This window comes from Stenella coeruleoalba (assembly GCF_951394435.1).
Source record: "Stenella coeruleoalba genome assembly, contig: scaffold_144, whole genome shotgun sequence".
Classification (NCBI taxonomy): Eukaryota; Metazoa; Chordata; class Mammalia; order Artiodactyla; family Delphinidae; genus Stenella; species Stenella coeruleoalba.
Window position 1 is genome coordinate 472,109 of NW_027645893.1, and position 13,449 is coordinate 485,557.

General features: G+C 43.5%; 1 long non-coding RNA gene across 2 annotated transcripts in view; it reads right to left on the reverse strand.

The window, feature by feature from the left end:
• The window catches only part of LOC307181486, a 523,016-nt gene that overhangs the window by 146,061 nt on the left and 363,506 nt on the right, over positions 1 to 13,449 (reverse strand). For both annotated transcript variants that reach the window (XR_013826879.1, XR_013826880.1), the window contains one exon: positions 8,405 to 8,482. This is a non-coding gene — a long non-coding RNA (uncharacterized lncRNA). The remainder of the gene's footprint in view (positions 1 to 8,404; positions 8,483 to 13,449) is intronic.

Consider the following 13,449-nt stretch of genomic DNA (forward strand, 5'->3'; position numbering starts at 1 on the left):
GGAATTGCATTGAAAGCATAGGAAAAGAGACAGAACGTCCACAATGATGCACTTGGCCAAAAAGGGCATATGCGTTTTTTCCTGAATATATTCAGGAAAAAACGCATATGCACTTTTTGGCCAACCAAGCAAACTTGCAAAAGAAATCTGCACTACAATGAAGTCTCACTTCCCCCTGGTCAAAAGGGCCATCTGAAAAAAGTGTAAAATCCAGAAAGGCAGGACAGGCCATGGAGAACTGGGAGCCTTGTTATGCTGATGGGCGGGATGTAAATTGCCAACAGACACTCGGGAGAAGTGTATGGTGTTTCCTGAAACATCTAAAAAACAAAGCAACAGAGCCTAGGGCACTTCCACTTATGGTCCTATAGCTTAGGGAAATTAAAATCAAAAAGACACAGCCACCCCAAAGTTTGGGACGGCTCTGTTTACAAGAACCTCGTTTACAGTACAAGTTCAACATCGCAGAAAGTGAAAAATGGATAAAGAACTTGTGGTACTTACGTACAATGCAATATCACTCAGCAATGAAATCTATGTCTTCAGGCCCTTAGCAGCACAATGAGTGGATTCAGGTATGATGATTCTAACTGAAATAAGTCACACAGAAAAAGAAACATCATAAGATATCAGTAATACAAGGAATGTATACTTGGCTACACAGGAACTGAATTACAGAACAGAACAGGGTCTCAAATTTAGAAAACCAACTTATGCTTGCTTAAGGGGAAAGGTGAGTTGGGGTGCTGCATAAAACCAGAGATTGAAATGAGCACAGATAAAGTTCCTTAAGCCAAATATGGAATAGACAAGAGCTACTCCTTGCTCAACGAAATGGACTCAACACCGCATATTAAACGCCTAAGAATGTACCTGACTAGTAAGTATCTTAAAACCTATGGATTGCTATGTCTCCGAAAGAGAATCAAGCATGTGTACAGGGGCATAAACGCAGCAGTGATAGGATTGGAGAGGTTCGGTGAGCAAATGAAGACCCTTTGAAATCATATTGCATGGTACCCATTCCACGGGTTTCAACTACCCAGATTTAAGGTATTCTTCCTTCAGCTAAAACATGCATGTGGAACCTAGAGTATGTTCAACCATGTGATCGGGAGACGTGTTCAAATATGTCTCAGTTTTCGTACCCTGGTACTCGGGTGCAACATTCCAGACGCTTTACTAACAGTCTCCTGACTTGGAGAGTCAGTGCCTATAACCTCCTGTTTGGCCCAGTTTGCAATTTCTACGGAAGATGAACAGGAATAGTGAGAACCAATGAGAGACTAGCTGGAGGTGTCTGGACGGGCAAATTTAACTCTCATTTTCCACCAGGAAGAGGAATTAACCAAAGGCTCAGCGTGCCGTGCCGGAACCAGATTAGGGCCTGAGGCCATCCTGCGGTGTTGCGGCCAAGTCACAAGAAAGCGAGTTGAAGAAAGGAGCTCAGGGGCACTGTAATTCACAAACCTGCAGAGTTATAAATGACAGGTATCGTCCATAAATAGACTGAAGTAAGGCTGCCAAGAGGACTTGAAAGCGGGGCAGAATTGCAGGAAACCGATTTCAGGAGGTAGACTGGAATTGCATTGAAAGCATAGGAAAAGAGGCAGAACGTCCACAATGATGTACTTGGCCAAAAAGGGCGTATGCGTTTTTTCCTGAATATATTCAGGAAAAAACGCATACGCCCTTTTTGGCCAACCAAGCAAGCTTGCAAAGGAAATCTGCACTAAAATGAAGTCTCACTTCCCCCCGGTCAAAAGGGCCATCGGAAAAAAGTGTAAAATCCAGAAAGGCAGGACAGGCCATGGAGAACTGGGAGCCTTGTTATGCTGATGGGCGGGATGTAAATTGCCAACAGACACTCGGGAGAAGTGTATGGTGTTTCCTGAAACATCTAAAAAACAAAGCAACAGAGCCTAGGGCACTTCCACTTATGGTCCTATAGCTTAGGGAAATTAAAATCAAAAAGACACAGCCACCCCAAAGTTTGGAACGGCTCCGTTTACAAGAACCTCGTTTACCGCACAAGTTCAATATCACAGAAAGTGAAAAATGGATAAAGAACTTGTGGTACTTACGTACAATGCAGTATCACTCAGCAATGAAATCTATGTTATCAGGCCCGTGGCAGCATAATGAGTGGATTCAGGTACGATGATTCTAACTGAAATAGGTCACACAGAAAAAGAAACATCATAAGATATCACTAATACACAGAATGTAAACTTGGCTACACAGGAACTGAATTCCAAAACAGAAAAGGGTCTCAAATTTAGAAAAGCAACTTATGCTTGCTTAAGGGGAAAGGTGAGTTGGGATGCTGCATAAAACCAGAGATTGAAATGAGCACAGATAAAGTTCCTTAAGCCAAATATGGAATAGACAAGAGCTACTCCTTGCTCAATGAAATGGACTCAACACCGCATATTAAACGCCTAAGAATGTACCTGACTAGTAAGTATCTTAAAACCTATGGATTGCTATGTCTCCGAAAGAGAATCAAGCATGTGTACAGGGGCATAAACGCAGCAGTGATAGGATTGGAGAGGTTCGGTGAGCAAATGAAGACCCTTTGAAGTCATATTGCATGGTACCCATTAAACGGGTCTCAACGCTCCAGGTTTAAGGTATTCTTCCTTCAGCTAAAACATGCATGTGGAACCCAAGTATGATCAACCATGTGAACGGGAGACGTGTTCAAATATGTCTCAGTTTTCCTCCCCTGGTACTCGGGTGCAACATTCCAGACGCTTTACTAACACTCTCCCCACTTGGAGAGTCAGCGCCTTTAACCTCCTGTTTGGCCCAGTTTGCAATTTCTGCGGAAGATGAACAGGAATAGAGAGAACCAATGAGAGACTAGCTGGAGGTGTCTGGACGGGCAAATTTAACTCTCATTTCCCACCAGGAAGAGGAAATAACCAAAGGCTCAGCGTGCCGTGCCGGAACCAGATTAGGGCCTGAAGCCATCCTGCGGTGTTGCGGCCAGGTCACAAGAAAGCAAGTTGAAGAAAGGAGCTCAGGGGCACTGTAATTCACAAACCTGCAGAGTTATAAATGACAGGTATCGTCCAAAAATAGATTGAAGTAAGGCTGCCAAGAGGACTTGAAAGCGGGGCAGAATTGCAGGAAAGCGATTTCAGGAGGTAGACTGGAATTGCATTGAAAGCATAGGAAAAGAGGCAGAACGTCCACAGTGATGCACTTGGCCAAAAAGGGCGTATGCGTTTTTTCCTGAATATATTCAGGAAAAAACGCATACGCCCTTTTTGGCCAACCAAGCAAGCTTGCAAAGGAAATCTGCACTACAATGAAGTCTCACTTTCCCCCGGTCAAAAGGGCCATCTGAAAAAAGTGTAAAATCCAGAAAGGCAGGACAGGCCATGGAGAACTAGGAGCCTTGTTATGCTGATGGACAGGATGTAAATTGTCAACAACCACTCGGGAGAAGTGTATGGTGTTTCCTGAAACATCTAAAAAACAAAGCAAAAGAACCTAGGGCACTTCCACTTATGGTCCTATAGATTAGGGTAATTAAAATCAAAAAGACACAGCCACCCCATAGTTTGGAACGGCTCTGTTGACAAGAACCTCGTTTACAGTACAAGTTCAACATCGCAGAAAGTGAAAAATGGATAAAGAAGTTGTGGTATTTACTTACAAAGCAATATCACTCAGCAATGAAATCTGTGTCATCAGGCCCTTAGCAGCACAATGAGTGGATTCAGGTATGATGATTCTAACTGAAATAAGTCACACAGAAAAAGAAACATCATAAGATATCAGTAATACACGGAATGTAAACTTGGCTACACAGGAACTGAATTACAGAACAGAACAGGGTCTCAAATTTAGAAAACCAACTTATGCTTGCTTAAGGGGAAAGGTGAGTTGGGGTGCTGCATAAAACCAGAGATTGAAATGAGCACAGATAAAGTTCCTTAAGTCAAATATGGAATAGACAAGAGCTACTCCTTGCTCAACGAAATGGACTCAACACCACATATTAAACGCCTAAGAATGTACCTGACTAGTAAGTATCTTAAAACCTATGGATTGCTATGTCTCCGAAAGAGAATCAAGCATGTGTACAGGGGCATAAACGCAGCAGTGATAGTTAGGAGAGGTTCGGTGAGCAAATGAAGACCCTTTGAAGTCATATTGCATGGTACCCATTACACGGGTCTTAACTCTCCAGGTTTAAGGTATTCTTCCTTCAGCTAAAACATGCATGTGGAACCCAGAGTATGATCAACCATGTGAACGGGAGATGTGTTCAAATATGTCTGAGTTTTCCTCCCCTGGTACTCGGGTGCAACATTCCAGACGCTTTACTAACACTCTCCCCACGTGGAGAGTCAGCGCCTTTAACCTCCTGTTTGGCCCAGTTTGCAATTTCTGCGGAAGATGAACAGGAATAGCGAGAACCAATGAGAGACTAGCTGGAGGTGTCTGGACGGGCAAATTTAACTCTCATTTCCCACCAGGAAGAGGAAATAACCAAAGGCTCAGCGTGCCGTGCCGGAACCAGATTAGGGCCTGAAGCCATCCTGCGGTGTTGCTGCCAGGTCACAAGAAAGCAAGTTGAAGAAAGGAGCTCAGGGGCACTGTAATTCACAAACCTGCAGAGTTATAAATGACAGCTATCGTCCAAAAATAGATTGAAGTAAGGCTGCCAAGAGGACTTGAAAGCGGGGCAGAATTGCAGGAAACTGATTTCAGGAGGTAGACTGGAATTGCATTGAAAGCATAGGAAAAGAGGCAGAACGTCCACAGTGATGCACTTGGCCAAAAAGGGCGTATGCGTTTTTTCCTGAATATATTCAGGAAAAAACGCATACGCCCTTTTTGGCCAACCAAGCAAGCTTGCAAAGGAAATCTGCACTACAATGAAGTCTCACTTCCCCCCGGTCAAAAGGGCCATCTGAAAAAAGTGTAAAATCCAGAAAGGCAGGACAGGCCATGGAGAACTGGGAGCCTTGTTATGCTGATGGACGGGATGTAAATTGTCAACAACCACTCGGGAGAAGTGTATGGTGTTTCCTGAAACATCTAAAAAACAAAGCAACAGAACCTAGGGCACTTCCACTTATGGTCCTATAGCTTAGGGAAATTAAAATCAAAAAGACACAGCCACCCCAAAGTTTGGAACGGCTCTGTTGACAAGAACCTCGTTTACAGTACAAATTCAACATCGCAGAAAGTGAAAAATGGATAAAGAAGTTGTGGTATTTACTTACAAAGCAATATCACTCAGCAATGAAATCTGTGTCATCAGGCCCTTAGCAGCACAATGAGTGGATTCAGGTATGATGATTCTAACTGAAATAAGTCACACAGAAAAAGAAACATCATAAGATATCAGTAATACACGGAATGTAAACTTGGCTACACAGGAACTGAATTACAGAACAGAACAGGGTCTCAAATTTAGAAAACCAACTTATGCTTGCTTAAGGGTAAAGGAGAGTTGGGGTGCTGCATAAAACCAGAGATTGAAATGAGCACAGATAAAGTTCCTTAAGTCAAATATGGAATAGACAAGAGCTACTCCTTGCTCAACGAAATGGACTCAACACCGCATATTAAACGCCTAAGAATGTACCTGACTAGTAAGTATCTTAAAACCTATGGATTGCTATGTCTCCGAAAGAGAATCAAGCATGTGTACAGGGCCATAAACGCAGCAGTGATAGGATTGGAGAGGTTCGGTGAGCAAATGAAGACCCTTTGAAGTCATATTGCATGGTACCCTTTACACTGGTCTTAACTCTCCAGGTTTAAGGTATTCTTCCTTCAGCTAAAACATGCATGTGGAACCCAAGTATGATCAACCATGTGAACGGGAGACGTGTTCAAATATGTCTCAGTTTTCCTCCCCTGGTACTCGGGTGCAACATTCCAGACGCTTTACTAACACTCTCCCCACTTGGAGAGTCAGTGCCTTTAACCTCCTGTTTGGCCCAGTTTGCAATTTCTGCGGAAGATGAACAGGAATAGCGAGAACCAATGAGAGACTAGCTGGAGGTGTCTGGACGGGCAAATTTAACTCTCATTTCCCACCAGGAAGAGGAAATAACCAAAGGCTCAGCGTGCCGTGCCGAAACCAGATTAGGGCCTGAAGCCATCCTGCGGTGTTGCTGCCAGGTCACAAGAAAGCAAGTTGAAGAAAGGAGCTCAGGGGCACTGTAATTCACAAACCTGCAGAGTTATAAATGACAGCTATCGTCCAAAAATAGATTGAAGTAAGGCTGCCAAGAGGACTTGAAAGCGGGGCAGAATTGCAGGAAACCGATTTCAGGAGGTAGACTGGAATTGCATTGAAAGCATAGGAAAAGAGGCAGAACGTCCACAGTGATGCACTTGGCCAAAAAGGGCGTAGGCGTTTTTTCCTGAATATATTCAGGAAAAAACGCCTACGCCCTTTTTGGCCAACCAAGCAAGCTTGCAAAGGAAATCTGCACTACAATGAAGTCTCACTTCCCCCCGATCAAAAGGGCCATCTGAAAAAAGTGTAAAATCCAGAAAGGCAGGACAGGCCATGGAGAACTGGGAGCCTTGTTATGCTGATGGGCGGGATGTAAATTGCCAACAACCACTCAGGAGAAGTGTATGGTGTTTCCTGAAACATCTAAAAAACAAAGCAACAGAACCTAGGGCACTTCCACTTATGGTCCTATAGCTTAGGGAAATTAAAATCAAAAAGACACAGCCACCCCAAAGTTTGGAACGGCTCTGTTGACAAGAACCTCGTTTACAGTACAAGTTCAACATCGCAGAAAGTGAAAAATGGATAAAGAAGTTGTGGTATTTACTTACAAAGCAATATCACTCAGCAATGAAATCTGTGTCATCAGGCCCTTAGCAGCACAATGAGTGGATTCAGGTATGATGATTCTAACTGAAATAAGTCACACAGAAAAAGAAACATCATAAGATATCAGTAATACACTGAATGTAAACTTGGCTACACAGGAACTGAATTACAGAACAGAACAGGGTCTCAAATTTAGAAAACCAACTTATTCTTGCTTAAGGGTAAAGGAGAGTTGGGGTGCTGCATAAAACCAGAGATTGAAATGAGCACAGATAAAGTTCCTTAAGCCAAATATGGAATAGACAAGAGCTACTCCTTGCTCAACGAAATGGACTCAACACCGCATATTAAACGCCTAAGAATGTACCTGACTAGTAAGTATCTTAAAACCTATGGATTGCTATGTCTCCGAAAGAGAATCAAGCATGTGTACAGGGGCATAAACGCAGCAGTGATAGGATTGGAGAGGTTCGGTTAGCAAATGAAGACGCTTTGAAGTCATATTGCATGGTACCCTTTACACGGGTCTTAACTCTCCAGGTTTAAGGTATTCTTCCTTCAGCTAAAACATGCATGTGGAACCCAAGTATGATCAACCATGTGAACGGGAGACGTGTTCAAATATGTCTCAGTTTTTCTCCCCTGGTACTCGGGTGCAACATTCCAGACGCTTTACTAACACTCTCCCCACTTGGAGAGTCAGCGCCTTTAACCTCCTGTTTGGCCCAGTTTGCAATTTCTGCGGAAGATGAACAGGAATAGCGAGAACCAATGAGAGACTAGCTGGAGGTTTCTGAATGGGCAAATTTAACTCTCATTTCCCACCAGGAAGAGGAAATAACCAAAGGCTCAGCGTGCCGTGCCGGAACCAGATTAGGGCCTGAAGCCATCCTGCGGTGTTGCTGCCAGGTCACAAGAAAGCAAGTTGAAGAAAGGAGCTCAGGGGCACTGTAATTCACAAACCTGCAGAGTTATAAATGACAGCTATCGTCCAAAAATAGATTGAAGTAAGGCTGCCAAGAGGACTTGAAAGCGGGGCAGAATTGCAGGAAACTGATTTCAGGAGGTAGACTGGAATTGCATTGAAAGCATAGGAAAAGAGGCAGAACGTCCACAGTGATGCACTTGGCCAAAAAGGGCGTATGCGTTTTTTCCTGAATATATTCAGGAAAAAACGCATACGCCCTTTTTGGCCAACCAAGCAAGCTTGCAAAGGAAATCTGCACTACAATGAAGTCTCACTTCCCCCCGGTCAAAAGGGCCATCTGAAAAAAGTGTAAAATCCAGAAAGGCAGGACAGGCCATGGAGAACTGGGAGCCTTGTTATGCTGATGGACGGGATGTAAATTGTCAACAACCACTCAGGAGAAGTGTATGGTGTTTCCTGAAACATCTAAAAAACAAAGCAACAGAACCTAGGGCACTTCCACTTATGGTCCTATAGCTTAGGGAAATTAAAATCAAAAAGACACAGCCACCCCAAAGTTTGGAACGGCTCTGTTGACAAGAACCTCGTTTACAGTACAAATTCAACATCGCAGAAAGTGAAAAATGGATAAAGAAGTTGTGGTATTTACTTACAAAGCAATATCACACAGCAATGAAATCTGTGTCATCAGGCCCTTAGCAGCACAATGAGTGGATTCAGGTATGATGATTCTAACTGAAATAAGTCACACAGAAAAAGAAACATCATAAGATATCAGTAATACACGGAATGTAAACTTGGCTACACAGGAACTGAATTACAGAACAGAACAGGGTCTCAAATTTAGAAAACCAACTTATGCTTGCTTAAGGGTAAAGGAGAGTTGGGGTGCTGCATAAAACCAGAGATTGAAATGAGCACAGATAAAGTTCCTTAAGCCAAATATGGAATAGACAAGAGCTACTCCTTGCTCAACGAAATGGACTCAACACCGCATATTAAACGCCTAAGAATGTACCTGACTAGTAAGTATCTTAAAACCTATGGATTGCTATGTCTCCGAAAGAGAATCAAGCATGTGTACAGGGCCATAAACGCAGCAGTGATAGGATTGGAGAGGTTCGGTGAGCAAATGAAGACCCTTTGAAGTCATATTGCATGGTACCCTTTACACGGGTCTTAACTCTCCAGGTTTAAGGTATTCTTCCTTCAGCTACAACATGCATGTGGAACCCAAGTATGATCAACCATGTGAACGGGAGACGTGTTCAAATATGTCTCAGTTTTCCTCCCCTGGTACTCGGGTGCAACATTCCAGACGCTTTACTAACACTCTCCCCACTTGGAGAGTCAGCGCCTTTAACCTCCTGTTTGGCCCAGTTTGCAATTTCTGCGGAAGATGAACAGGAATAGCGAGAACCAATGAGAGACTAGCTGGAGGTGTCTGGACGGGCAAATTTAACTCTCATTTCCCACCAGGAAGAGGAAATAACCAAAGGCTCAGCGTGCCGTGCCGAAACCAGATTAGGGCCTGAAGCCATCCTGCGGTGTTGCTGCCAGGTCACAAGAAAGCAAGTTGAAGAAAGGAGCTCAGGGGCACTGTAATTCACAAACCTGCAGAGTTATAAATGACAGCTATCGTCCAAAAATAGATTGAAGTAAGGCTGCCAAGAGGACTTGAAAGCGGGGCAGAATTGCAGGAAACCGATTTCAGGAGGTAGACTGGAATTGCATTGAAAGCATAGGAAAAGAGGCAGAACGTCCACAATGATGCACTTGGCCAAAAAGGGCGTATGCGTTTTTTCCTGAATATATTCAGGAAAAAACGCATACGCCCTTTTTGGCCAACCAAGCAAGCTTGCAAAGGAAATCTGCACTACAATGAAGTCTCACTTCCCCCCGGTGAAAGGGTCATCTGAAAAAAGTGTAAAATCCAGAAAGGCAGGACAGGCCATGGAGAACTGGGAGCCTTGTTATGCTGATGGGCGGGATGTAAATTGCCAACAGACACTCGGGAGAAGTGTATGGTGTTTCCTGAAACATCTAAAAAACAAAGCAACAGAACCTAGGGCACTTCCACTTATGGTCCTATAGCTTAGGGAAAATAAAATCAAAAAGACACAGCCACCCCAAAGTTTGGGACGCCTCCGTTTACAAGAACCTCGTTTACCGTACAAGTTCAATATCACAGAAAGTGAAAAATGGATAAAGAACTTGTGGTACTTACGTACAATGCAGTATCACTCAGCAATGAAATCTGTGTCATCAGGCCCGTAGCAGCATAATGAGTGGATTCAGGTACGATGATTCTAACTGAAATAGGTCACACAGAAAAAGAAACATCATAAGATATCACTAATACACAGAATGTAAACTTGGCTACACAGGAACTGAATTCCAAAACAGAACAGGGTCTCAAATTTAGAAAAGCAACTTATGCTTGCTTAAGGGGAAAGGTGAGTTGGGATGCTGCATAAAACCAGAGATTGAAATGAGCACAGATAAAGTTCCTTAAGCCAAATATGGAATAGAGAAGAGCTACTCCTTGCTCAATGAAATGGACTCAACACCGCATATTAAACGCCTAAGAATGTACCTGACTAGTAAGTATCTTAAAACCTATGGATTGCTATGTCTCCGAAAGAGAATCAAGCATGTGTACAGGGGCATAAACGCAGCAGTGATAGGATTGGAGAGGTTCGGTGAGCAAATGAAGACCCTTTGAAGTCATATTGCATGGTACCCATTAAACGGGTCTCAACGCTCCAGGTTTAAGGTATTCTTCCTTCAGCTAAAACATGCATGTGGAACCCAAGTATGATCAACCATGTGAACGGGAGACGTGTTCAAATATGTCTCAGTTTTCCTCCCCTGGTACTCGGGTGCAACATTCCAGACGCTTTACTAACACTCTCCCCACTTGGAGAGTCAGCACCTTTAACCTCCTGTTTGGCCCAGTTTGCAATTTCTGCGGAAGATGAACAGGAATAGCGAGAACCAATGAGAGACTAGCTGGAGGTGTCTGGACGGGCAAATTTAACTCTCATTTCCCACCAGGAAGAGGAAATAACCAAAGGCTCAGCGTGCCGTGCCGGAACCAGATTAGGGCCTGAAGCCATCCTGCGGTGTTGCGGCCAGGTCACAAGAAAGCAAGTTGAAGAAAGGAGCTCAGGGACACTGTAATTCACAAACCTGCAGAGTTATAAATGACAGCTATCGTCCAAAAATAGATTGAAGTAAGGCTGCCAAGAGGACTTGAAAGCGGGGCAGAATTGCAGGAAACCGATTTCAGGAGGTAGACTGGAATTGCATTGAAAGCATAGGAAAAGAGGCAGAACGTCCACAGTGATGCACTTGGCCAAAAAGGGCGTATGCGTTTTTTCCTGAATATATTCACCTTTTTGGCCAACCAAGCAAGCTTGCAAAGGAAATCTGCACTACAATGAAGTCTCACTTCCCCCCGGTCAAAAGGGCCATCTGAAAAAAGTGTAAAATCCAGAAAGGCAGGACAGGCCATGGAGAACTGGGAGCCTTGTTATGCTGATGGACGGGATGTAAATTGTCAACAACCACTCGGGAGAAGTGTATGGTGTTTCCTGAAACATCTAAAAAACAAAGCAACAGAACCTAGGGCACTTCCACTTATGGTCCTATAGCTTAGGGAAATTAAAATCAAAAAGACACAGCCACCCCAAAGTTTGGAACGGCTCTGTTGACAAGAACCTCGTTTACAGTACAAGTTCAACATCGCAGAAAGTGAAAAATGGATAAAGAAGTTGTGGTATTTACTTACAAAGCAATATCACTCAGCAATGAAATCTGTGTCATCAGGCCCTTAGCAGCACAAAGAGTGGATTCAGGTATGATGATTCTAACTGAAATAAGTCACACAGAAAAAGAAACATCATAAGATATCAGTAATACACGGAATGTAAACTTGGCTACACAGGAACTGAATTACAGAACAGAACAGGGTCTCAAATTTAGAAAACCAACTTATGCTTGCTTAAGGGGAAAGGTGAGTTGGGGTGCTGCATAAAACCAGAGATTGAAATGAGCACAGATAAAGTTCCTTAAGTCAAATATGGAATAGACAAGAGCTACTCCTTGCTCAACGAAATGGACTCAACACCGCATATTAAACGCCTAAGAATGTACCTGACTAGTAAGTATCTTAAAACCTATGGATTGCTATGTCTCCGAAAGAGAATCAAGCATGTGTACAGGGGCATAAACGCAGCAGTGATAGGATTGGAGAGGTTCGGTGAGCAAATGAAGACCCTTTGAAGTCATATTGCATGGTACCCATTCCACGGGCTTCAACTACCCAGGTTTAAGGTATTCTTCCTTCAGCTAAAACATGCATGTGGAACCTAGAGTATGATCAACCATGTGATCGGGAGACGTGTTCAAATATGTCTCAGTTTTCGTACCCTGGTACTCGGGTGCAACATTCCAGACGCTTTACTAACACTCTCCCCACTTGGAGAGTCAGTCCCTTTAACCTCCTGTTTGGCCCAGTTTGCAATTTCTGTGGAAGATGAACAGGAATAGCGAGAACCAATGAGAGGCTAGCTGGAGGTGTCTGTACGGGCAAATTTAACTCTCATTTCCCACCAGGAAGAGGAATTAACCAAAGGCTCAGCATGCCGGGCCGGAACCACATTAGGGCCTGAAGCCATCCTGCGGTGTTGCGGCCAGGTCACAAGAAAGCGAGTTGAAGAAAGGAGCTCAGGGGCACTGTAACTCACAAACCTGCAGAGTTATAAATGACAGCTATCATCCAAAAATAGACTGAAGTAAGGATGCCAAGAAGACTTGAAAGCGGGGAAGAATTGCAGGAAACCGATTTCAGGAGGTAGACTGGAATTGCATTGAAAGCATAGGAAAAGAGGCAGAACGTCCACAATGATGCACTTGGCCAAAAAGGGCGTATGCGTTTTTTCCTGAATATATTCAGGAAAAAACGCATACGCCCTTTTTGGCCAACCAAGCAAGCTTGCAAAGGAAATCTGCACTACAATGAAGTCTCACTTCCCCCCGGTCAAAAGGGCCATCTGAAAAAAGTGTAAAATCCAGAAAGGCAGGACAGGCCATGGAGAACTGGGAGCCTTGTTATGCTGATGGGCGGGATGTAAATTGCCAACAGATACTCAGGAGAAGTGTATGGTGTTTCCTGAAACATCTAAAAACAAAGTAACAGAGCCTAGGGCACTGCCACTTATGGTCCTATAGCTTAGGGAAATTAAAATCAAAAAGACACAGCCACCCCAAAGTTTGGGACGCCTCTGTTTACAAGAACCTCGTTTTCAGTACAAGTTCAATATCACAGAAAGTGAAAAATGGATAAAGAACTTGTGGTACTTACGTACAATGCAGTATCACTCAGCAATGAAATCTATGTCATCAGGCCCATAGCAGCATAATGAGTAGATTCAGGTACGATGATTCTAACTGAAATAAGTCACACAGAAAAAGAAACATCATAAGATATCACTAATACACGGAAGGTAAACTTGGCTACACAGGAACTGAATTCCAAAACAGAACAGGTTCTCAAATTTAGAAAACCAACTTATGCTTGCTTAAGGGGAAAGGTGAGTTGGGGTGCTGCATAAAACCAGAGATTGAAATGAGCACAGATAAAGTTCCTTAAGCCAAATATGGAATAGACAAGAGCTACTCCTTGCTCAACAAA